The 25,708-nt window shown below is 48.5% G+C and overlaps 1 long non-coding RNA gene across 1 annotated transcript in view; it reads right to left on the bottom strand.

The window, feature by feature from the left end:
* Positions 1-25,708, bottom strand: part of LOC114672702 (uncharacterized) — a 33,803-nt gene extending 8,095 nt beyond the window's left edge. Inside the window, exon 1 of the long non-coding RNA XR_013400750.1 lies at positions 1-25,708. This exon is cut by the window's left edge and continues 3,511 nt beyond it. This is a non-coding gene — a long non-coding RNA (uncharacterized LOC114672702).

Here is a 25,708-nt window from a genome sequence, read left to right as displayed (position 1 = left end):
ATCTGAAGACTTTTCCAGTTTTGAAAGAAGCCGGGATGACACTGGAAACGGCAGGTGTCTTGGCTGCTGATCAGGTCCATCACCACGCACATGGTCCCTAACCTGGCCCACCTCTGATCATGCACAGCGGGTGACGAGGTCCATAACCTCACACTTCTGTGCACAGCAGGTGACCAGGTCCCTAACCTCAAAAGCTTCTGATTGGGTGCAGCTGGTGACCAGGTCTGCAACTTCGCATGGCTCTGATTGTGCAGAGCTGGTGACCAGGTCACTAACCACCCACACCTCTATTCATACCCAGTGGGTGACCGGGTCCATCACCTCACACCTCTGATTGTGCATAGTGGGTGACCAGGTCTGGAACCTTGCACACCTCTGATCGTGCACAACGGGTGACTAGGTCCATGACCTCACGCCTCTCTGCACAGTGGGTGACCAGGTCCATAACCTCACACCTCTGATCGTGCACAGCTGGTGGGCACAGGACCCACTTCAGTGAGGGGCTGACTTCCCAGGTGTGAAGGGGGAATGCTGTGTGGCTCGCTAAGCCCCTCCATGCTTTGGGGGCTCCAGGCTGTGGCCGGCAAGTAGGAAGTTGTCCCAGGAGGCTGCTGTGTGTTGGGGATGGGAGGCAGCTGCAGGGTGGAAGTACGATGTTGTCGTAGGGGGCCACTGTGGGGGGGTGGGACGGGAGGCAACTGCAAGTTGGAAGTAGGATGTTGTCCCAGGAGGCTGCTGTGTGTGGGGGAGGGAGGAGGCAACTGCAGGGTGGTGTGGTGGTCCCCGTGCCACTGATTTCAGGTTAAAATAGAATGTGGACCTCTTTTTACCATAGTTTTTAATTACTCCGCTAGTTTGTGTTGCTGTCTCTTGCTATGAAGTCCACAGTCTGATGTCTCTGTGGTCCCCATGTTTCCCTTCTGCTTGTGTTACCCGATCCTGTGGGTCAGCTGTGAGGAAACCACTCTCCACTCCTCATCTGGAGTGGCCTCGAGCTGGGTGTGCTGGTCTCCTTGTGGGCTAAAGTGTTCCTCTGTTACTGTTTTCTCTGTTTTTTGACCAAATTTAGCAGACTTGTGTATGATGCAAACACTTCAAAAAATGTCTTTTGCCTTTATGAAAAAAACACTTGCATTGCTTTAAAATGAACCTTTCCTGTGTCTCCATCCTTCCTCACAGATTGCTCTGTGTTAGAAACTCGGTGGTGTGTGTGCTTCATGGCCTCATTCCATCAAGCACTGTAACCTCTGATTGCAAAAGTGACTACACTCAAGGCAAAAAACTTTGCAAATGTTGAAAAGAATGAACAAAAACAACATATTGTTCTCTTGTCTACTCTTAAGATTTTGATGTAGTTCAAACTACATCAAACTCTCACCTACTCCTGTGCCAATATTCATCCTTCAGCTCTGCCTCCGTTCTTCCTTTCTTTTTTCATGCTATGGGGTCTGCTTTGGAGATGTTATCTACTTTCATTCTTCCAAAGTCAAGCTTCTAGCTTTGGTTGGAACTGCAGACCCATTTACTCATTCAGCAAATACTTTCTAAGCACATGGATAGTCACTGAGAATACCGTGGTTCACCAACATGACTGTGGCCCCTGCTCACACGAACTTGCGGCCTGATGGGGAGAATGGGCACTAATATGACAATCAGTCTAATGGGTTTCTGATGAAGAATTGAGGAAAGCGCACCAAAGAAAGGGAAGCGGGGTTCTCTAAATTTATGCTGTAAAATTTATGCTGGCGTATCTTGGGATGAGAGGTAGAAAACCGATGCATTCTGGAAGGTATGATCCCCTTGCAGTCTGGAGAGAAGTAGAGGTTGCTTGTTGAGGGGGGTGGAGTGTAGGGACACCACGGTCTAAACAGAGATGGGGGTGCGTGCAGAATGCCTCTTGCAGCAGGAAACAGGCACGTGCAAGGAAGTAAACACGGGAGAAAGTGGCACAAGACAAGAATGAAGGCAGGCAGGCAGGGGCTGGGAGATGATGGTAGATGCTTTATTCTCTTAATAACAGCAACAGGATGCTGTTGAAAGCACTTGAGGGAGGTGGGGAAGTGGGTATGACATGTTTTGTGTTTGTAAAATTATCACATTGTCTTACCAAACTATACTCCCTATTTTTTATTTTTACATTTTACTTTAAGTTCTTAGATACATATGCAGGTGTGTTACATAGGTATACATGTGCCATGGGGGTTTGCTGCACCTGTCAACCCATCATCTAGGTTTTAAGCCCTGCATGCATGAAGTATTTGTCCTAATGCCCTCCCTCCTCTTGCCCCCACCCCCCAACAGGCCCCCGTGTGTGTCGTTCCCCTCCCCGTGTCCATGTGATCTCATTGTTCAACTGCCACTTATGAGTGAGCGCATGTGGTGTTTGGTTTTCTGTTCCTCTTTTAGTTTGCTGAGAATGATGGCTTCCAGCTTCATCCATGTCCCTGTAAAGGACAGGAACCCATTCTTTTTTATGGTTGCATAGTATTCCGTGGTATATACGTGCCACATTTTGTGTATCCAGTGTATCATTGATGGGCACGAGATATCCTCTTAACATGTGCTCCAGCAATTGCACTCTTAGGTATTTATCCAAAGGAGTTGAAAACTTGTGTTCACAGAAAAACCTGCACATGGACATTTATAGAAGCTTTAATCATAATTGCTAATTTTATTCCAGCTTTATTCATAATTGCTCAAACTTGGAGGCAACGAAGAAACCAAAATGTTCTTCACTAGGTGAGTGGATAAATAACCTGTGATATATCCAAACAATGGAATATTCTTTAGCACTGAAGGGAAGTGAGCTGTCAAGCCATGAAAAGACACGTAGGAACTTTAAACATGCACGGCTACACAAAAGAGGCCCCTCGGAAAAGACTAAATACTGTAAGCTTCCAACTAAAGGACATCCCGAAAAAGGCCAGACTATGGAGTGAAAATGTCCGTGCTTCCCAGGTGTTGGGAAGAGGGAGAGATGATGAGGTGAAACACGGAGATTTTTAGGATTTTAGTGCAACTGCTCTGTACGATGCTATCATGGTAGATACATGTCATGACATATTTGTTCAAACCCATAGAACAAGCACCAAGACGGAGCCCTCATGTAAACTGTGGACTCTGGGTGACAATGTCAACGTAGGTTCTTCAATTATTACAAATGCTCCTTCTGGGCAGGAGTGTTGTTAGTTGGGGAGGCTGTGCACGTGGGGGAAGGGAAGGCATATAGAAGGTCTCTCTGCACCTTTCCCTCAATTTTTCTGTGAACGTGAAACTGCCTAAAAGATAAAGTGTATTTTTAAAAAAAATAAAGGAAAAAAAGGAAACAAAAAGTCCTCACAAAAATCAAATGAGAAAATGATCACACTGGGTGCTTCAGGTCAAAATGGAAGAACAAGGGCTGTATTTACCATCCCACCTGATGACTTTTTTCTCACTGCTTTTCAGCATTTTTTTTGGAGTCTAGTCAGTGCAATAAGGCAAGTTAAAACACATAAAATGCACCCTTATTAGAAAATAAGATTTAAAACTATCTGTATCTGCAGGTGACGTGATCACCCGTGTGGAAAATCTCCTGAAATCACAAAAAGCCACTAAAACTAATAATAATAAATTACTTACTAATAAGTGAGTTTGTGTTTAGCTTGTATCTTGCAAACTTTCCATAAGCAGTATTTATCTCTTTATACACTGGCAAAGAAATAATTGGAAATGGAAATTTACAAAGTAATATTAAGACTAAATCTGACAAAAGATGTGTAAGATCTATGCACTGTAAAGCAGGCAGTGATGCTGAGATAAATTAAAGAACTAAATAAATGAAGTGATATACTGTGTTCATGGATCAGCAGGCTCAATATTGTTAAGATGTCAGTTCTGCCCTTGTGGATCAGAGGTTTAATGCAATTTCAATCAAAATCCCAGCATTTTATTTTATTTTTTTTCAGTAGAAATGAACTAGCAGATTCCAAAATGTGTCTGGAAATTTAAAGAACCCAAAAGAGCTAAGACAACTTGGAAAAAAAATGGTGGAGGACTTACCTGAACTATCAAAACTGGGTTAATGAAACCTCCTAGAGGGTCTAGTAATAATCTCACAAACGTGTTACCTATACATAGTGGATTTTTGAAGAAAGGTTCAAAGACATTAAATTAGAGAAAGGACGATAATGATGATAGAAGGATTAAATACTACAGGCCAAAAAGGGAAAAAAGAGCTCCTGTTAAATATCTTCACATTGTTGGTGTCACTCATGCAATTCAATTCACATTTTGTATATCTAAAAGTTGAACAGACTTCTTCATTCTCTTTCCCCAATTCACTCCACAGAGATGCTGATGTCTTTCAGTGGAACTTGGAAGTTTGCTATTCTTTTTAAAATGACTCTTAGATACTGTTTATGCAAGAAGTTGTGGGACTGTAACTTACAAATACTGTTCTAAACCTTGGAATCACACGTTTCCCTTTTTCTCTACTTATCATTTCTAGTCAGTTTCCCATTTCCTCTTCTTCATATTTACACTGCATTCCTTCTAGTTCAGGCTCTTGTTACCCCACTTGATCTCGTGATGTGGTCACCTGAATGTCCTTCATGTTCCAGCCTCCTGGAATCCTTCCTTCATGACCCTGAAGAACTGCCCTCCAGACCCGCAGGTGTGACCCGGAATCAAGGATCTCAAAGCCGAGTGGGATCTGAGAGGCTATCTAGACCAATCCTCCATTACAGACGTAAACCTTTTGATGACTTCACTTCAGAGCCCAAAATATTTGCACTGCAGGCAGAATCACCTAAATCACTTAATGTGATGTTCAGTCTTCCCGTGGTATCTTCCTCTCTGCATCTCCCTACTTTCGGTCAGCCATTTCTCACTCATGACACCGAACCCTTCATTCACATCACATTATTGTTCTTCTCCACACACACTTGTTTGTTTTCTGCCTGGGTTTTTTGTTACATTCTTCCCTCTACTGGCAATATCATTTTCCAAGATCTGAGTACAGAATTTTAACGTATTCCTCAGAATGACTCACATATCACATATTCGACCAAATGGCTGCAGATTCTGTCACTTCCTCTCTTGTCCTATGGCAACCTGGAGAATCTTCTCCTCTTAGCCAATAGGATTTATCATGGTCCTTCTTTATCTTAACAATAGTTTAGCAGGACTGAGAACTGGGAAGTAGATTTTTCTCCCAGGGGTGAGAACTGTCTTAGTTTAGCAGATCTCCCTGGGTCTCCATTCTGGTTGTAGAAAAGCAGCCCATAGGGCATGGTGGGGAGGAGAAGAAGGGGAACTAAGCTGTGTTGCATGAAGATGGACAGTTGTGACCCTTACTCCAGGGTTGGGAGTTGAGGCCCCTAGGAAGGAGAAGCTGTAAGGATGAAGACGAGGCATAAAAAGTGATGCAGGCCGGGTGCGGTGACTCACGCCTGTAATCCTAGCACTTTGGGAAGCCAACGTGGATGGATCACGAAGTCAAGAGTTCAAGACCAGTCTGACCAATATTGTGAAACCCTGTCTCTACCAAAAATACAAAAATTAGCTGGGTGTGGTGGCACATACCTGTAGTCCAGCTACTCGGAAGGCTGAGGCAGGAGAATCACTTGAACCCAGGAGATGGAGGTTGCAGTGAGACAAGATCATGACACTGCACTCCAGCCTGAGTGACAGAGACTTCATCTCAGGAAAAAAAAAAAAAAGTGATGCATAGTAACAAGACTGCCCGAGGAGAAGAGGCAATCAGCAACCTTCTCCAGGGTGGGATGGCTGAAGACCCTTTAAGAACAAAGGTGTCTACTTTCCTTCTTTAGGATGCTCTATCGTGATTTAATGAACCCTCCCAATCTACTGTATTCAGTATTTGGCATGAGTCAATTTAGGGGAATTCTAGAAAACATAGCTGGCTGTTATCAGGTTAATGTAGATTGGGAGGTAGGGAAAAACCCCAGGAGACACGTAGGAAGGACAATACGTGAAAACAGAAGAAACTTGGAGTCAGTTCACCCTTCAAACAAAATCCAGTTTCCAGAAGACATTGTGAGGGCTGCTGGGTCTTCCTCGCCTGCAGATGGGGGATTCCAGATAATTATTATACTTGAATCTCACAGGATGGGGTGATCACCACCTGCTCTCAAATGGGATGAGTTACAGTATCTTCTATCGGGAGGCGGTAAATAAGAGGTTAGGTACACGTCTGTAGTCATCACAATTTTGTCAAGATTGCTATTTTTACTTCCATGTCATAGATGGGGAGCCTGATGCTTGTGGAAATGATTTGCTCAGGGTCTCACCATTAAAAGTGGCAGAGGAAAGATTCCAACATGTTTTAAAAGCTGCAAACTGAGCTGACTCCCATCCATGCTGTCATACCGACTTTGAGATTTCAATCCTCCTGAAGGCAGGAAACTTATTCCATTTGCTTTTATACCCTCCATAACACTAGTGAGCAAGTTTTGCTCAAAGTAACATGGAATATTTTGCTGACTCAAGGGGAAAAAGTAAGAGACTTAAATGACACCATCACAAGTCAACCTTCAAGGAACAGAGACATATTTAGCATTAGCTGTCTCAGTCAAATCAACATAGACATGCACGTTTATCCTTTACATGGCAGTAAGACAGCAAACACAATTGAAAAAATGAGCCAAGTGTAAAAAATGTGTCACAAAGGGATGGATTTAGACAGGAGAGCAGTGAAGTAGCTTATAAAATGGTCAGCATAATCCATTTTCATGAATTATTAGCTGAAACATGCAAAGCATTTAGGATTTCTGGGAGAAGGGTACAAACACACCAAATGTTTGTCCGACATTTTCTTCACTGCTGCTGTCTTTCCACAGGGCTGGAGATGATGTTAACCAACGGCCTTGGGAGGAGAGATTGCAGCTGAGCCCACACCCTCTCAAACTCCTTCAGACTGTTTCTGTTTTTGTAGACTTTACCATTAACAACAAATCCTAAGATTTACTCAATCAGTACAGCAGTCGTTGGCCCGAGTTCAAATTTCTGATTCGAAGGAATCTGCACTCTGCCTGCCAGGATCGACTATTAATGGCTTCGTCCATAGAGGAGCTGTGTCTTTGCTCACTATGGAACAGTATTGAGGCTTCGAAAGGGGTATTTTGCTGGTCACCTCCTTGGTCATCCTTCTGCTCACCAAGAGCAGATACTGTTCTCAGCCCCTTACATTTACAAGGTCGTTTAATTCTCACATAGCCCTTTCAGATAGATGCGACTATTACCCCCCTTTTACAGAGGAGGAAACCGAGAGGCAGAGGACATAGGTGAATTGTCCCAGATCACAGAGCTGGCTATGGAGCTGGGACTTGCACCCGGCCAGCCTGGCTCCAGAGTTCACTGCCCTCCTCCTGTACAGCACGTGTGACCTGCAGTAATCACCGCCCAAACAGGCAGGCACTGCGGAGAGCCAAGCACACCTCTTCCGACTTCAGCACGGAGGACGGTTCGTTTTCATCCTGGTGTTCAGCTCAGGACTGTTTTTATCACAAGGACGCACCACCCAGAAAGCTCAGTCATGTGCCGTTACCTTCTACGGTCATGGTTTTCTACTTTTTGGCCCCATTTTCCTGAGGACTTGGCCTGCTGGGACGTGAATGATGCGTTACTACTGTAGAGACAGAGGTTCAGGTCTAGTGGCACAAACAGCGACGGACCCCATGGAAATGCGGGCGTGGCCCCTCCATCCCAACAGCCTGCATGGCTGCTCCATTCTGCTCCCATCACACACATCCCCACACAGCCAAGCCCCTTCTCCTTTCCCCCACTGGATTCATCAAATCAAACCTCGCTGTCCTTGGAAAATGTACCATTAATTTACTTACTGCCCAGTAAAAAAGCACACTTCCAGTTAACATGACACCCCCGCAACGATAGAACAGCCTTAATTCAAACATGACGCAGAGGAACAGAGGGAGGAGGGGTCGAGGACCATCCTGGAATCGGCAGCTGTTTTCTGGGGGAAAACCTCCGTCCCCCCTGAGCCCGACACTTGTGCCACACTATCCCCATGGTGTCTGAAAGCTCCATGAAGACAGGCTCACTCTGACCCCTTCACACCCACAACGCCAAAGAGGAGCAGGTGTTCAGGAAAAGTCTCCTGCTAGTGCTGAAGACAGGAATAATCCCTCGTGGTGCCCAGAATGTCAGGAGAAAACAAGGCACCATGTGGACGCCTTCCAGGTGAATTCTGGAATGACTCTGCCGAATGCCAGTCATCCTTTTACAGAACAAAACCAATACCGGAAAACATGTGTCGCCAGCAGAGAGATGGTCCTTTTGATGGCTTACAAACACACCTACGTTACGCTGAATTTATCTCAAGCCACCCTCTCTGTGCTAATGTAAAAAGTCTCCTTTATTAACCAGTAGCCTTTTTCATCTGGTGCTTTTTAACAAGCAAGACGGTCCTGTAACACTCAGGCATTGTTGAAAACGTCAAATGGAAGCCTAGAATCCTCTTCCGTGCAGCTTCACTGCAAAGTATTTTGACGTGAGCCAAATCGTGCTATTCCTACATCTCCATGGGAAACTCAAGGCTTCATCAAGGAAACGCAGCATCATTTCTGCTAGTTACAGAAATTGGTGGGGGGGGGGATGGGGTTGAGGGAACATTACATAGAAGGCAACCCCGATAATCACCTGCATGAGAGCCACACTGGCCGGCAAGCCCCGGTCTGCTCAGTCTCTGCACAATCACAGACTTGAGACCTGGAGGGCAGACACCTGGCACTGCTGACCACCCCAAGGTCCTGGCCTCTGCCCCTTCTCTGCTGCCCATCAGTTCCAAGCTTCTGGCAACACCGCCTGCTGCCCCCACTGCCTCATCGACTCTTCGTGAAAAGCAAATGTTGCCAGGATAGCTTATGAGTACATTTGCCAGGAAAGCAGCTCCGATTGACGCTGAAACCCCCTTCTCACACCCCTGGCAGCTCCCTTGCCCCCGATGTGCACATGCTTGCAGCTCTGACCTTGCTCAGTGTCCACACAGGCTCTGTCCCCTGGAGAGCCAAAGGCAGACTCAATGTTGAGTCAGAAATACACAAAGAGGGTGAAGATTACGAACTGCCTGCCCCCCAAAACACAGGTTGAAATCCTCACCCTCAATGTGATGCTGTCAGGAGGTCTTTGGGAGGTGATGAGTTCCCGAGGCTGGAGACCCTTGAATGGGATTTGTGCCTCAGAAAGGGGCCCAGCAAATCCCTCACCCTCCCATTGTGTCAGGGCCAGAGAGAAGGTGTGTGCCAACCAGGAAGGAGCCCACACCAGAATCCACCCGTGCGGCACCCTGATCCTGCCTTCCAGCCGCTAGAACTGTGAGAAACAAATTCCTGTTGTTCATAAGCCACTCAGTCAATGATGTTTCGTTACAGCAGCCTGAGCTGCCTGAGATGACGATGCTCACCGCCCTACAGAAACGGCTACTCCCCTCTCCCAGAAAGAGGGGTTTAATTAAAATCCCTGTCTCTCCTCGCGGCCACCACAGATCTCACTCCCCCACCCCAAAAGCCAGCAGTTGCTAGGATTAAAGGAAACAGAGGATTGTTTTAGACCAGGCCCTCCATATCGATCTGAAGCCTATAACTTTGCCCACTTCCACGGTGGCCGTGTCACTGCAGTGCCCATGTCAGCTCTGTGTCTGCACTGGGTCCCAGGCTGTGCACAGACTCTTCTAGCTGCCCATCCAGCACAGCCATTTCCCCTTCTGCTTTGGAGGCTGTCCTTCGATATCGAACTCCCACCTTTCTGCAACCCAAGGCCTTCTGATCCAGACATTCGGGGTGAGCTCAGCCATGTACTGGAGTCCTTGACTCAGGTAACCCAGGCCCAAGGCGTTGGCACCAACGATCTACTGGCTGTGGGGTCTGCACAGCCACTAGCTGTCCCAGCCACTCCAGGGCCTGGGAGGGGAGGCAGAGGAACCTGTGAAGCTGCCAACAGCCATACGGGGACAGGGGCCCCTGGGATGAGGAGGATGCCATGGAAGGAAATTCAGAGAAAGAAAGAGCCCCAAGGCTGGACGGGTCATGCCCAAAGCCTACACTGCTGAATTTTCCAGGTTTCTGAACTCAATCGCTGACCCACACAGCACATGTTTCCTGAGTGCTGACCCCGCGTGCCATTGGATACGGCAATAAAGTAGGACCCCCACCCACCCCTTCCCCGACACATACACAGGCCTGGGCACCCAGTTGGCACCGTGAGCCAGGGAAGGGGGCCATTTCAGACGGACAGTGGGTGCAGCCTTGCCAAAGCCCAGCAGTCACCTGCACTGCCACAGCCAGGCTGAGTCCAGATCAGCCGCACAGAAACCTGACCCTCTCAAGGGCATGCCTGAGCTCATTAGGGACAGATACCGTCTCCTGCTGATCTCCAACACTTTCTCTGCATGTCTAGTTACAAACGGACGACGCAGTCTCGGAAGCACAGCTGTGACTCTGGAGACCGATCCCAGGCCTCCCCCTGCTCCTCTCCGTGGTGCCATTGATGGGGAGGGGCCGGTATGGCCGCGAGGCCGCATACCCACAGCCACCATGCCACGGAGACACGGGCCTTCGACGGTTACTTCTGCCAAGGAACCCTGCTGCGTCTTGGAGCACACCATGGTGGGCGGGAAGCTCCACCCGGAGAAACAGCGATGCTTCTCCCCAGAGCCAACGGAGGGCACTCCCCGCCCTGCATGCAGCAGATTACTTACATTCTGGAAAACATCTGAGTTAGTGGGGAACAGTAAAATGAAAAGGTCACGCTAGAAAGTTTAGAAGGTTGTGTGGAGTCTCAGGAGGTCTAAAGATTTCTGAACCAAGACTGCTGTGGGCAACGAGCTTACAGGGAAAGTTTCCACACGGGCCTTCAACAAGCAACGCTCAGCAGGGAGGAGCCACGTTCTGGGCAGAACCTCAGAACAAGAACATCGGACACCACAAAGTCACAACAGAGCCAACAGGAACTGAAATACAGCGCTCTCCTAAGATGTGTGCGTCACCTGCAGAAAGTCACCACACATTAAGATGGTGGAAGAAAAGGATAAGGTTAGAAACAAATTTGAAATTATTTCTGCATACATAAAATTTCTACATCCACTGGCTTTCTTTCTGGGAGTAACAACTTTTACATGAGATGCACATCCCCGTTGGAAGGAGTTTGGGTTTTCCGTGGGCAGAGTCAAGGGCTCTCCAAGAAATGTGAACCTTTTCTCACTCACTGAGCCGCGTGCCCTGAGGCCGTCCTGGCCTGTCTGAGCACCTCCCTGGCTCTGCCTCCAGCCAGCTCCTTCCAGCACTCACCCCGCTGCTCCCAGAGCCTGCACTGGCCCAGGATCTCCTCTTCTGCTGCTGTCAATCTTCCACTTTAGGGTAAATAAGTTGGAAACTAGAAAGTTATAAGACCCCTTAGCTTTTTAAAAATTTGTCTTCTCAGAAAACAAAGAATACTAATTCTACTTCCACGGTTTAACATGTTGCCCCCATCTGCATGTTCATGGATATGTGTTTTTCTATATATTTTAATCAGTACTTATAAAAGCATGCACTGTTGGCTACGTTCAGTTCAATTACATTTGATGTAAGAAGTTTTAGTTTCAGTGAATTCAGGCACTCAAAATTTAAGCCCTCTGACATCTATTAATCAAATGGAAAAATGACAGGTAGATATCACAAAAATCAAGAGAAGTGTTTAATATAAATCCTGGACTTTTAGATATTTCCACAAATGTAATGTATACATTAGTACACGACCTTGAGCATTTTCACAACTCTTTGAACTAAAATTCTGCTCTTAACTTTTATTGGTAGATCGACATCCATATGTGATTATAAGCAGCTCAAACATCAGCTCTTAGAAACAACCAGAAATGCTGTGGGCAAATCCCACCGAGCAGCAAATAACGGAACTGCACCCAACAACCCAGGTACCTCGCCTGAGGCATCTGGAACTTGAGGATTACGAGCAGCCTTTGGTTTCTGAGGCACCCGAGAGTGGGGACTCCAACTCCCCAAGTCTAGGAAGGCCTCAGCGATAAGGAAAACTGATCAAAAAGTCATCCCTGCCGGCCCCCTGCCATGGGTTCCCCCCTGCCGGCCCTCAGCCACGTGCTTACAGATCTCACTTCCTCTCTGTCCCGCAAAGCCTGACTCCTGATTCCAGCCCTGCTGCTTACTGGGATGTGGCCATGGACGTCAACTGCACCTGCAAGGGGAGAAGCCTGTCAGGATACAGGATCCTGGCCATCCTGGCAGCGCTCAAGCTGATACTGTAACTTGGTAGCGAGTTACTTAATGCAAAGGTTTAACTTTGAAAAATTTAGATGTGTGTATTCTAACGGAAATTCTGAATGTAGAACACAGGCCACACCCTCACACAGATGTTGTCTGGCCAGCACTCTTTTGTTTGTCTTTTCAATAGACATTTTTAAAAGCAGTTTTTGGTTCATAGCAAAATCAAGAGGAAAGTACAGAGAGTCCTCACCTATCTCCTTTCCCAGCACAGGCACAGCCTCCATCATTCTCCTGCCCTCACCAGACCAGCATGTCTCTACGACCGACAGACCCGCATCAACACGGCACCACCACCCACAGTCCACAGCTCACACGAGGACTCGGCCTGCTGCTGCTCACTCTGTGGGTTTCACAGACGTGGAACGGCATGCATCCCCCATGAAAGCCCCACCTGGAGTTGTTTCCCACCTTCCATATCCCCTATGCTCCTCCCATTCATCTCTCCCTTCCCCAGCCCCTGGCAGCCACTGACTGTTTGACTGTCTCCACAGCTTTGCCTTTTCCAGACTGTGCTGTGGTTGGACTCAGACAGCAGGCAGCCTTTCCAGATTGGAGTCTCACTTAGCAACATGCATTTAAGATCCTTCCTTGTCTTCATGGCTTAGGGGTCCAGTTCTTTTTAGTGCTGAATAATATCCCAGTATCTGACATACCACAGTTTATCCATTCACCTGCTGAAGGGCATCTTGGTTGCTTTCTAGTTTTGGCAATTATAAAGCTGCTGTCAACGTCTGTGTGCACATTTCCGCATGGAAGTAAACTTTCAGCTCCTCCGAGTAAACGTCCAGGACTGTGATTGCTCCTGTGGTCGGAGAGCTTAGTTCCACGGAAAACCGCCACGCTGCCTCCTACAGCAGCTGCCCCACTTCCCCCAGTGATGAGTGAGGGTCCTGATGCCCACACACCCACCAGCACGCGGCAGTGTCGGAGTTCGTGTTTTGGCCAGGCCGATGGGTGCACAGTGACGCCTCACCCTATGACATAAGACGCGGGTCATGTTTCCACGTGTAGATTTGCCATCTGTGTATCTTCTTTGTTGGGGTATCTGTCCAGGTCTTTGGTCCATTTTTAATCAGGTTGTTCATTTTCTTGTTGAGTTTTGAGAGTTCCTTGCACGGTTTGGATAACAGCCTTTCTCAGATGAGTCTTTTACAGATGCGTTCTCCCCGTCTGTGGCCTGCCCTCTCATGCTCCTGAGACACTATGTTTTATATTTTGAAAAACACTTCAGACAGAAGATGGACCTCCCAGCCCACCACGGTTCTCAGTTTGGCCGTGGTCACCACCCTCCCAGCCCTGGTTCCCACCTTTCCACGATCTGCTGGTCCTATGGGTGTCAACCCATACTAAGTCCCTAACATATCTCCAATGATGGCAACGTCAAAGCCGGCAGTTTGCAGGTAGAAAGGAGCTGATGGAGGCCGGAGCAGAATGTGAAGGCCAGCGGATTCATCCCTCGGGGACCGGCAGGCCTCTCAGATATCCCCCTGGGTCACCTCCCAAATGAAGTACCTGCTTTGGCCGTGGGCAGGAAGCAGGACCTGGCCCAGATCTCAGCATATTTGACCTGGCACGGCATTTACAGGTGAGCCTCCATAACCGGAAACTCGACTCTCTGGGGAGAATGCATTTTCATTATCAAGGCTTTTAGGCTTTTAATTAAGAAACCAAAGAGCAGTGACTGGAGTGAGGATGCAGGGACTCTGGGTGACCCACACGCTCGTTTCCACCTGGCACGAAGGACCCTGGAGTGAGGGTGCAGTGCCTGCTCTGAGTCACCAGCACACTCATCATTTCTACATAAACAACCCTGTGAGCCTGTCCCAGGACTTTTTAGCCTAGACCTAAAAATTCACAGCTCAGGAAACCTTCATCATTTTAGGAACCTGAGGGGTGGGCCAGGGGGATCTCACAGAGTGAGGTGCTGTCTATGGGGTCAGCAAAGTGCAGCTGGGGCTTCCCGCAAGCACTTCAGGGAGGCCGTGCACTGGCCCGAGGCTGGTTCCGCCTCCTATCCTCGGTTCTCATGCCCAGCCGTGAGGGGAGCCCCCCGCTTCAGGAGCGGTCCCTGGCTCCAGGCCCTAACATCCATGTCCAGGCCCCTGGTAGGGCAGCTTCTACCCCAGGGAGGCTGGGACTGGAGACAGCCTGGAGCTCTAGGCAATCCTGGCAACCACATGCTTCCCGAAGTGGCTGCAGACAAATTCCTGCTTCCAAAACCTGGCACGGGCTGTGTGAGGCCTGGAACACGGGAGGCGCGATTACCCTCTCATGGTTATCAAGTCAAGTCATAGTCTCTTAGACCTAAGTGTGACTGGAAGTATACACATTATGGAAGTGTATATAAATGTGAATACAGACACGCTTATTTTCCTTTTATATACCTTACATATATGTGTATACGTGCATATGTATAAAACATGGAAGAAAAAACCATACTTAAGATTTCAAATCTCAGTCACAAAGATCTCAGAAGCAAATTATTATTCTTAAATTCTAAACAAAGATGTAACATTTTACATTCTTACAAACAAAACGTTCTCTATTAGCATTTTATTTTAAAAACTAAGAATGCATTGCACTCTCTCAATTTCGATTTTTAACTCAGCTCACAAAGGCCCCTGTAGAAAGGCCTCCGTACCGCGGCAAGGATGGCGGTGGTCACACCTGTGTCCATTTATCCTCTCTACATCTAGCTCCTCTCCCTGAGGCAACAGCACCTCCGAAGTCACAGCCTGGCCTCCCAACTCTCCCCCGTCCCGGGCGTTTTGGCATGTTGCTCTGCTGCACACACCTCAGCAAATACTGCTGATTAGCCAGAATCGCCCAGAAATCTCTTAACCTTGATTCTGGCTGCTTTTGTAATTTGTAATATCTTTACTTCTGGTGTGATTTGAGAAACAACACATTTTAAAATTAGAGAAGATGTGGTTTTTATTCTCTCCTTTCTACTTGCAACCTTGAAAATTCAAGTAGCAGCAAGGGTTTGTTGAAAGTAACTTCCACCAAATAGAACCTATTACAAAGGTACTACAGAGTGTCAAATAACCACATAGATGTAAAATAGACATGCAGACACAGATATAAAATCCAATGGTTAAACCAAATTGAGAAATGCTTGCCAGTTTGATAGGACTTCTAAAACTTGACATAAATGTTGGCTGAGGGATACAAGATGCTATGAGATGAGTGAGATGCTTGGCCTAGAACCACAGGCTCTCTCCTCTTTACAGCAGAAAATCCATAAGGAAGTCAAATCTGAAAGAACCAGGTACCGTTGAACGGCATACTCAGCCATCCTTCCCCATTCCTGGGCCAGCTGCGGTGAGTGCAGCCAGTCGTTCACCAACATCCATCATCCATCCTCCAGGCCATGGCTACACTTTACTCCCAGGCTCCCTGTCATTATGTAGATTAGGTAAATCAGGGCCACTCTCACCTTAAGCCTCCCCTGCCAGCATGGCAATCACACATTCCCAACCACGGCAAGGACAGCCATGTCCCTGGGAACGCAGAGCAGGGGTCGGGAAGAAACCTGGATCTCTGAATACCTCATGGAGCAGTCACCAGCCTGGAACATCCTCCCTGACAGGTTTTCAAGACAGAAAAACTCCTTGGTTCCTCAAGCTACAATACTGCAGAGTCTCAGGTCACAGCATCCTTACCTACCCTCGTCAGGAACCGTTCATGCTCATCAAGACATGAGAACAAAACTGCAGTGGCACAGTCACACTCAATGCAGACCACCTGCTGCTCACATTCATCGTATTAACACCAAAAAGCCACCGTGGTGGATATCCTGGATGTGGACACTCGGCGGCTTTTTGCTGGAGATGTGCTTTGTGCATTTGTCGCACAACCATCTTGGCGTCAGGAGGGGCTGTGCAGATGGCAGCTGTGCACGTCACAGGGAGTCTCAACTCGCTGGACTCTCAGCCAGCTCCCACTATCAGTGCCCGCAGAGTCCTCTCCTCCGGGAGCACGTGCTTGGACGCCACAGTGGCCTGTGGATCCACACAACAGCACTGTGTGCCCCAGGAGCTTAGAAAGTACCACTGCATCAATGCCTCCACAGGTGAGGCCGGGGGCAGAAGCCAACCTCAAGCAGTTACGGTCCTCCGTGGGGCTGGCGTCCAGGCAGGAAGGCGGCTCAGCGGCTCTCCTCTCACTGTGGAACTTCCTAGGTCCCCACATGAACAGAACCTAAATAACACGCAACAAACAACAGGAACGAGAACACGACCAACAGCTTCTGAGATGAGCAAGCTGGGCTGATCATGAGACACCTGACGGGGACGGTGCCGGAGCCCCTCCCAGTGACCTGTGTGGACAGCGCTGCCAGCATCTCCCTAAAACCAGCCCAAGTCAAGTTAGACTTGAGGCTTTCCAGGAGTGGGTAGATCCCTTCAATCCCACAGTCTGAACCTTCCAGGCCGTGTCTCATGGCCCTCATCTCACATATGGGAACCCGGACGCTGCACCATAGACGTGGCCCCAAGCCCTCGTTCCTTCTTCCACACCACACACCAGTACAGTGAACACTTAGGATCTGGGCATTCACATAAAATACTGCTTAACTAAAACTTCTGATTTAGAACATGTTTAATTCCTACTCACAGAGCTCAAAGTGTTCTGTCCTAGGAGGCGGTAGCTGTAACTAAGCATGAGAGAAGAAGGGATCAGAGTGGTGCCAAGTATTAAATATTCCTCTAAATCTATTCACCAGGTTGCCATGCTATTGTCACCTGCTTCATTTTCTGTCCTTAAAAGACAAAATAGTTACTTTTCAAAATAGACAACCTGTTTTACTGATGCTTAGCTATAAAGTGGCGAGCTACGTATCCAAAAGGGAGATATGGGAAAACAGAAAATGTCCACAAGCGATCGGGACTGGGGGGCAGTTGCAGCAGCACCTGGCTCTGTTGCGTTGTGAGCCAGCCACGTGGGCTGGACAGCTCACTTAGCCACTGAAATTACATCATCTAAGATTTTGTTTCAGTTACTTTGATAAATTCTCTCTCTTGCTATGAAGAGTAAGGTTTGTTTTTTTTGTTTTTGTTTTTTTTGACTTGGAGTCTCGCTATGTCACCCAGGCCAGAGTGCAGTATTACAATCACGGCTCATCGCGGCCTTGACCTTCTGCCTCAAGCAATCCTCCCGCCTCAACCTTCCAAGTAGTTGGGACCCAAAGGCGAGTTTGATTTCTTTGCTAACGAATTCCTAATTCACCTCGCAGTGGGCCTGTCAAGGCCATATGCCCGGACATCCACCTTGCCGACCGTCCATGCGGTCTCTAAGGTGGCTGCACTCCGGTTGCCTGGGCTCTGCACGCGATACTGAGTCTCCAAGTCTGCCGCTGTATAAGGGACTGACAGCCCCAAGCGTCTCGACGCGCCACCTTGAGCCGGGCTTTATTCCACAGGGCGACTCTGCTTCCCGTGATGAGATGCAGCACGTGAGCACAGATCAAAGGGTATCAGCAACTAACCCATTCCCCTGGTACTAAGCAGAGGACCAAGAGTTTAGTTCCTTACTTATTTGCTACGGGCTTGATTCAAAACAGCTTTCTGGAATCCTGGGGACAGACACCTCTAACTGGTGAGAATTCTGGCTTTAGTAACGGAAGGATCACCTAAAGCCCATTTTGTAACTGCTGTTCTCATCAGAATTTGAGGCCAAAGGGAAAAATAAAAGGGGGGCTAAGATCGTGACACCCCAGTTTGCACAAGGCCAACCAGCCTGCTTGAGGGGGTAAAAGGAATAGGATTTTTAAACTGCTGAGTTTTAAAAACGTGGCTGTAGGCTGGGCGCACTGGCTCACGTCTATAAGCCCAGCACTTTGGGAGGCCGAGGTGGGAGGATTGCTTGAGGCCAGGAGTTCAAGACTGGCTTGAGTAACACAGCAATACCCTATCTCTTTAAAAAGAAAAAAAAAAGTTATTAAAATAGTAATAAAAAGGTTAATACAATAAATTACTATGTCAACATGGCACCCCCTGCTGTCAGACGAGGTGCAATCTCTGTGGCTGTGAGGTCCGGAGAGAAATGTAACCGGCATCATAGGGAAGGTGGACCCCAAAGCCCCACAACATTACTCCTGTACAGTGTGTTAACCAGCATGAAGTCTCCTCCACAATCAGAAGCCTGGTGTAGAGGAACGCTGCCCACTGGACCTGGGTGGACTCCAGATGCCGGTCGACCAGACAGCCCCACCCTGGGACCCTGCCGGCAGCCCCGACTGGACAGAATGGCCTCATGAGTGTCCTTTCCTGCCACAGGCTGCAGACCCTGAGCCAGTCCTGGCTGTGACTGAGGCTGCGCATAGACGTCTGCGCCCAACAGCTCACCTTTGTACATGACACGCCCAGTCCACCTCATTTCAAATGTTACACTTGCCCCAAGGCGAACATGGATGTTACAGGTTAACTCACTGCATGTGTGCTAGACTTTCCCTGTAAGTGTTCAGACATTGTACGAACCGGATGAACAAACCCCACTTTCCCTGTAAACGTTCAGACATTCCTTGAGCCCGATGAACACACACAGCCAACAAACCCCGGAACGTGTAATGCCGCGGCCTCCTCCCCTCCTGAGGGGCGTGTGCTTACAGCTCCCCCAAGACCACATTTCCCAAAGCACAGAGTGTTACTCTGAAAATAAAACCTCCTTTTTCCTTCCTCTGTACATCTCGTGGTCGTGTTAACAACTATTGCTACAAATGCAGAGAAACGGGGTATCATCCGTGCTGGTCACCGAATTCCTAGCACCAAAGCTTCAAGGCCCCCCAGTCTGAAGGAAGCTTCTATCACCCTAAAGCCAACTCTGGAGACGAAGGCCAAGCTGGGGAAAGGCTGTGTCTCTGCAAATCCACGCCACGGGGCCCTCTGCAGTTGTGTGTAAGGAACTCTTGGTCTGTCCTGGGGTTTGGGGAAATCAGGATGCAAGCAGATACTGTACGCTCTGCCACGGGACCGTGAAGTCTGCGGAACCTCAGAGGAACACGGAGACAAACGGTGGCACGATTCTCACAGGCCGAGCCTCGATGGGCGCCCGTGTCAAGAACACAGACACGCCGGGAGGGGCAGCCGATGCAGGCAACGCCTGCAACTCCAGCAAGCAACAGCGTCTGAGTGTGGGGGTCTCTGGCCAGGCTCCACCACAACTGCCATATTCTGTGACAAAATGTTAAAAATAGGTTTTAACTAGTTATAACTCTAACTTGTTTTACACATAAACAGAACACAGGGTACCAACAGGCTCCAAAATACTTTGCCTAGAACCAAGTCTAGAATGCAGATGGATGCTGCTCCGAGTGTGAGGAGTCCCCTTGTAGTGCCATAAATCCTAGATCTAGGTGACTAAGTGCTCTTCCTAAACCAGACGGCACCATGAGGCTCTGAGGGCACCCTCTGTCCCCAGGCCAGTCCATCAGGCCCTGCAGAAGCTTCTAGAGTAAGAGCCTGTGGATTTGTATTGGACGGATGTAAACCAGGCAAAGTCACAGGGGCTCGTCCTGGAAGCCTATCCATTTACCCACTCATGCCGTGGAGAGCCCTGCCCCCAACTCCACACCCGCAATCACGCTCAACCACAAGAACTGGCTTCTAAGCCCTCAAGCTACTCCCTCTCGACCCCGGACAGACGCTTCTCAAACCATGAGACCCAGAGTAGTCTTAACAGGTGGTCCCAGCAGAACTGGCCACTGCATGAATTGATATTTTGTGTGTGGGGGGGTGGTTGTTCTTCTGCCACTCAGGCACAGTGCACCATAAGTACAGTGGTGCTATCATGGTTCACTGCAGCCTCAACCTGCCAGGCTTGGGTCATCCTCCAGCCTTAGCTTCCCGAGTAGCTGGGACCACAGGTGTACATCACCTGTCCTATTTAATTTTTTGTAGAGTCAGGGTCTTGCTATGTTTGCCCAGGCTGGTCTTGAATTCCTGGGCTCAAAAGTGAACTGCCCAACTCAGCCTCCCAAGGTGCTGGGATGACAGGTGTGAGCCACTATGCCCAGCCTAGAATTGGTTTTTCTTAAACCTGAGTTTGACACATGAACCCCACTTACATAGATATCAGCACACTCTCACAGCTCGAGAGTTTTCCTGAATCTCGATTCTGTCCGTTCAAGGTCAATATCTAAGAAAGGGTCAGAACTGACCCTCCCTCCGTGAAGCCTAAGAGCAAATGCAGCAGCATCTCAGTGTATGAGGAGACAAAGTAAGAAGGGTGGAAAATACACACTGAAATTCTAGTGCTAGAATCATAATCACCAACACTTTAAGAGGGAATCTGCTTTCCAAAATATGTAGCTGCTGGATTAACTTCAAAGTCACCAGATTCCACAGGCAGTAGCTCACAGGGGCACAGCTTTCTAAGGCCGCACAGCCCGGGACAGCGTAACAGCCTCAGGGCAAAGCAAACTAAACAAAGGCTTGGTTCTCTCAAGGACGAAGGTGCTCAAGTGTTTCCAAATATTCTTCTTCTTCTAAGTAAGTTAGATGCCTCCTACAACACTGTTTAGAGTGCCAGTGTATTCAGAAACATGAAGTTGAAAATACATCTCAGGACCCCAAAATCACTAAGGTAAAGGGACGTCAAGGTGAGGAAGAGCTTAGACCAAACCTGCCTCCCATGCTCTTCCTAACAGAGACAGCTACTGGGGGTGGGGGGAAAAGCCGCGTACCTCCCTCACAACCGATCCACAAGGAAATTCCTCATGGACAGAGGACAGAACTCAAAGTCACCATCTGCACACGGAGATAAATGCGGATCTGACTGCTTCCTCTGGAAAGATGCACCAGAAATGCATTTGTCTGATCTACCTGTGACCTGGAAATCCCTCCCCGCTTCGAGCCGTCCATCCTTCCTAGACTGAACCAACGTACGTCTCACATGTATTGATGTCTCACGTCTCCCTAAAATGTGTAAGACCAAGTTGTGCCCCAAACACCTTGGACACATGTCCAGGACCTCCTGAGGCTGCCGCAGTGTGTCCTCAACCCCTCCTAAGGCTGTGTCTATAACCTTGGGAAAATGAACTCTCTATGGATCGAGGACTGTCGCAGAGATCCTTCTGGTTTACAGGAAGCATTCTCTCCTGCGAGTATATCAATGAAATCATGTGGAATTACAAAATGCCACTTTAGTAAAAGCCAAAGGAATTAGGGTTCTATGTGCTTCAAAAAAAAAAAAAAAGTAACGTTCTATTTGTCAATGGACCATGAAGCCCACACCCCCTTTTGCAGTGAAGATGTCAAATGGGACGAGAGGCCCCTCCTGAGGATGCTACCCTCTGACCCCACTTCCCAGAGTCCAGTTTCCTGCTGCTCAGGGAACAGCAACCCCAGCTTCACGGGGCTCAGGCCTCCAAACCCAACTCCCACCCATGCTGGAGAATCACCCCAGGGACTAGCTAAGTGGCAGGTGCAACTCTCACCTCACCCCCTTAAAGGGGAAAAGGCACCTTCCCGCTCCTCTTCCTGCTGGTGGGAACAGGGGCAGGAGCTGGAGGATCAGGAGTCGGGCGGCAGAACGGAAGCAGCCTGGGTCCCTGCTAGTCAGAGTTGGCAAATGCCAACCATCCCCGACATTCACTTTGCAAATAAATCCTTCTCTTTTGTCAGGTCCCTGGTTATAAGTTTGCACCCATAACTTAAAAAGAAAAAAAAAAAAACTCAGATAAAAAATCGGTGTTTGGCTGACAATATTTCAATTATCTTGGGGCCTTGGGTCAAATGATGGCAAAACAAGAAACTGAACGCTGTTATTCAGGAAACTACCTTCCAGCGCCGTCTACCCTCCCAGGCTGTCACCTTATGGTTGTTTGTCTGCTAGATGATTAACAATAACTGCTCTGAAAACCTAGGTGTACAGAACAGACAAGAAGTCAGCCTGGGTTGAGGGGAAGCAGGATAAGACCCCCTTCCCCGCAGGATGGTGGAAGAGGAGGAACCTTCAGCACCTGGGTTTTCAGGATGCTGGATCTCTGAGAGCATCTCTCACAGCTCAAGTACAGCCAGACCCTCCTCTGACACAGCCTGTTCAGGCGAAGGTGGGCACCTGCCCTAGAGACCCACAGCCCTGTGCGGGGCTCAGCTGGAGCTGAACTTGCCTCCCTTGGTTAAGAGTCAGGGCCAGGGGTGGGGAGAGGAGAGAAGCAGCAGGCCTGAGAGGCACTGTGGAAACTCCATGCCGCGCTAACTCTCATCTGATGTGCTCTGGCCAAAGCCACGCTTCTCGGAGGGAGTTTCCCTTCACACATCCGGAAATCATCAACATCTAGTCTCCCCACAGAACAGATCCTTCCCCAGGAGGCAGATGCTTGGCTCTAACACGGGGTAATGAGGGGCGCGCCTTCATGCCCATTCTGTAGTGTTTCCTGTTACCTATTTTACCTTAAGCTACAAATGATTCCCGTTTACACGGGACACAGTGACACAGACAGCAAAACACATGAGATTCAGTGTGATCCCACACCCGTCACTGGTGACCTCAAGTGCTTTGTTCGTTTTGCTTCTAGAGTTTGTATTCTCTCCCGGGGTTCCAGGCCTGTGGATTCAACCAACCATAGATCAAGACTTTTTTTTAATGTGTTTGTACTAAGCATTCAGACTTTATTATTCATTAAACAACTACTCGCATGGCATGTGCATGGTATAGCTGTTACGAGCAACCCTGACATGACTGTCTGCAGGAGGATGTGCATATGTCATATGCAAACACGATGCCATTTTATTGCAGGGACCTGAGTGCCCACAGACCTTGGATTCCATAGGCAGTCCTGCAGCCCACCCCCATGGGCACTGTGGAATGGCTATAATAGAAAATATAGAGGTTTTAACCAGTTATATACTAAATCTAATTGTTTGTTAAGAAATTACCGTGTATCACTTGTATTATTTGGAAGTCCTTCCTGGCCCAGAGACTTGACATGTTCTTATCTTTTTGTCCACGGATCTAGCCATTCCAGTAAGCTTATTGAACACAAATCAATTTTACAATTAAATTCTTACAGGAATCACACTCAATCTGTAAGCTGCTTTGGTTTTTAAAGTGAAATAACCAATAGTTTTGCAAACCAGCTATATCATAGAATAGGATAAAGCAGCCCCATGACATGCAAAAACATGGGGTTTCAAAGCTAACCAGTATAAAACACGTTACAAACCCCTAAATATGAAAACGTTTTACACCACAACAGATATTCCAGAAAAAAACAGGATGTTCAAAAAAGCCCTTTGCAGAAAAGCACTTTCCCCTTCATTTTTCACACGGTTTCCAGAAGCTTGTGTTTGGCGATGACCATGAACCAGAAGTAGCGTCCGCTGCAACTACTGCCACCACAACACAGAATATTAAGGCATTAAAAAAAAGGACACAGCATATTTCCTATTGTTGAGAACAGGTAGAGTGTTATCAAAATGAGAGTGTTCTAAAGTCAACAATGTTCAAATTCTAGGTCTCCCGCAGACACTAGACGGTAACCGCCAAAGCTTATGTACTTGGCAACGTTCAAGGAGATCAAGTTCAGAGCTGTCACAATGCAGCACCATCCTCACGCGATTATCTCAGGCGGGTTTGAGGGCAAGTGCCCCCGTCACAGTGGGAAAGCTGCCCAGCCCAGCACTTCCTGAGATCACAGACCTTCACCTTCCCACGTCTTCAATAGTTCCTTTACACCGGGAACCAGACAGCAAAACCCAAAACACTTCCTCAAATCTCAAGACAGTCTTTAGAGCTCTTTTCCTTGCCCCTTCTCTTACTGAAAAAGCCTATTTTGTAAGCAACCTGTAGTGCTTCCCAGAGCTGGGGCGGAAGGAGAGCTGGTGTTGGGTAGACCGAGTTTCAAGCGTGGGGAGACCAGGAAGTTCTGGAGATGGATGGCGGTGATCGTGGCACCACAGTGTGAACACACTTAATGCCTCCAAACCATACACTTAAAAATAGAGTGCTATGTAATTTTACCGCCATCAACACACTGAGAAAACTCATCTCTAATTACTGTCATTTCCAATATCTTGCACCCTGTAAGTTGCATTTGCTTTTGGAAATCCTCAGAGCAATCTTGAAAGACTAATACCCTAATCATCTCTGAAACGCAGGCAAAGTCGTTCAAGGGTTTGGTTATAGGAAAGTAGCTGGAAAGCAAAGCGCCCGTTAGACATGGCAGCCGTGGTAGCACAAACACATGGTAGGAAGATGGTGGTCATGCTACACACAGATGGGAAGGGTGTGGGGAGCCACAGCACCGGATACTCGGGAGGCACCTGGGCAGGAGCTGAGAATGTACCAAACGCGTTCGATCATGCAACATTCACGGACCGTGAGTCCAGCCACCGCCACTGACATCCACTGTGGCCGGGGTGTCCTCTGCCACAGAGATACACACCCTGCCAAGGATAGTGTACAGATTAAACGTCAAAGCACAGACATGCTCAGGTCCCGCTGTTCACATAGAAGCAAACACAACACATTTCCCAGACCCCAGCAGCATGACTCTCCACTTGACTGCAACCCGGTCCCATTTATTCTCGAACCCATCTCTCCCGGACCCCACAGCATGACTCTCCACCTGACTGCACCCCATCCTGTGCATCCTTGCATCTGTGTCTCGGCCCTCACTCACTCCCTCACGTCCTCGTTGGGTCAGGAACCAAAAGTCCACTGTGTCCCTGGTGCACTGAGCTTTGTCAGGGGCCTCTGGGCCGCATGCTGGGACACGCAACTAGGAACTCCCAGTGCACACGTTGGTCTCCTGCAAGACGCTTGGCTCTTATGTGCGGGAGCCGGGAGCCGGCACCCACCCCTACAATTGACTGCACTCTTAGAAAAGTCACAGAAGGCCCCTCACCAACCCAGCAGCACCCTGAGGCCACATCCCACTTGCCTGCTGGCTCCTGAGCCTCCCACCCTGTGATGACTCGCTCCTTCAGTTCCCCGCCTTGAATCCACTGGTTCCTCTCCTCATGGGCCTCTTTCCTGTCGTCTTCCTGTCATTTTCCTGTCAGCAAGCACATTTCCTGTCATTTCCCTGAAATGACATATTTCCTGTCATTTTCCTGTCAGCAAGCACATGTATCCAGCCTGACCTTGCTGATGTGCTCCAGCTGGCCCTGGACGTGAACCGCGCTGCTGCGGCTTTCCATCAGTGTGACATCTGCGAGTTACCTCCTGGGAAATGCCAGGTGATGGTAACATCAACCAGGAGGCACCGCTGAGAAGCAGAACGCATGGTGCGGTGCCCAGGACGTCACGTCCTTGAACAGACGCTCCGTGTCTTCTCCTCTTCTGCCAGAGCTTCACTGTAGGAAGGCGGCCATTCTTCCAGTGCTGCTACTTCCAACACCGGGGAAAGCAAGCTTCAGAAATGAACGGTGTCAAAGAGGGAGGACCCACCAGCGGCCGGACGACCG

This window comes from Macaca mulatta, chromosome 11, assembly GCF_049350105.2.
Source record: "Macaca mulatta isolate MMU2019108-1 chromosome 11, T2T-MMU8v2.0, whole genome shotgun sequence".
In the NCBI taxonomy this organism is placed as follows: Eukaryota; Metazoa; Chordata; class Mammalia; order Primates; family Cercopithecidae; genus Macaca; species Macaca mulatta.
The sequence above is the reverse complement of the archived record's forward strand: the minus strand, read 5'-3'. Positions and strand labels throughout refer to the sequence as shown.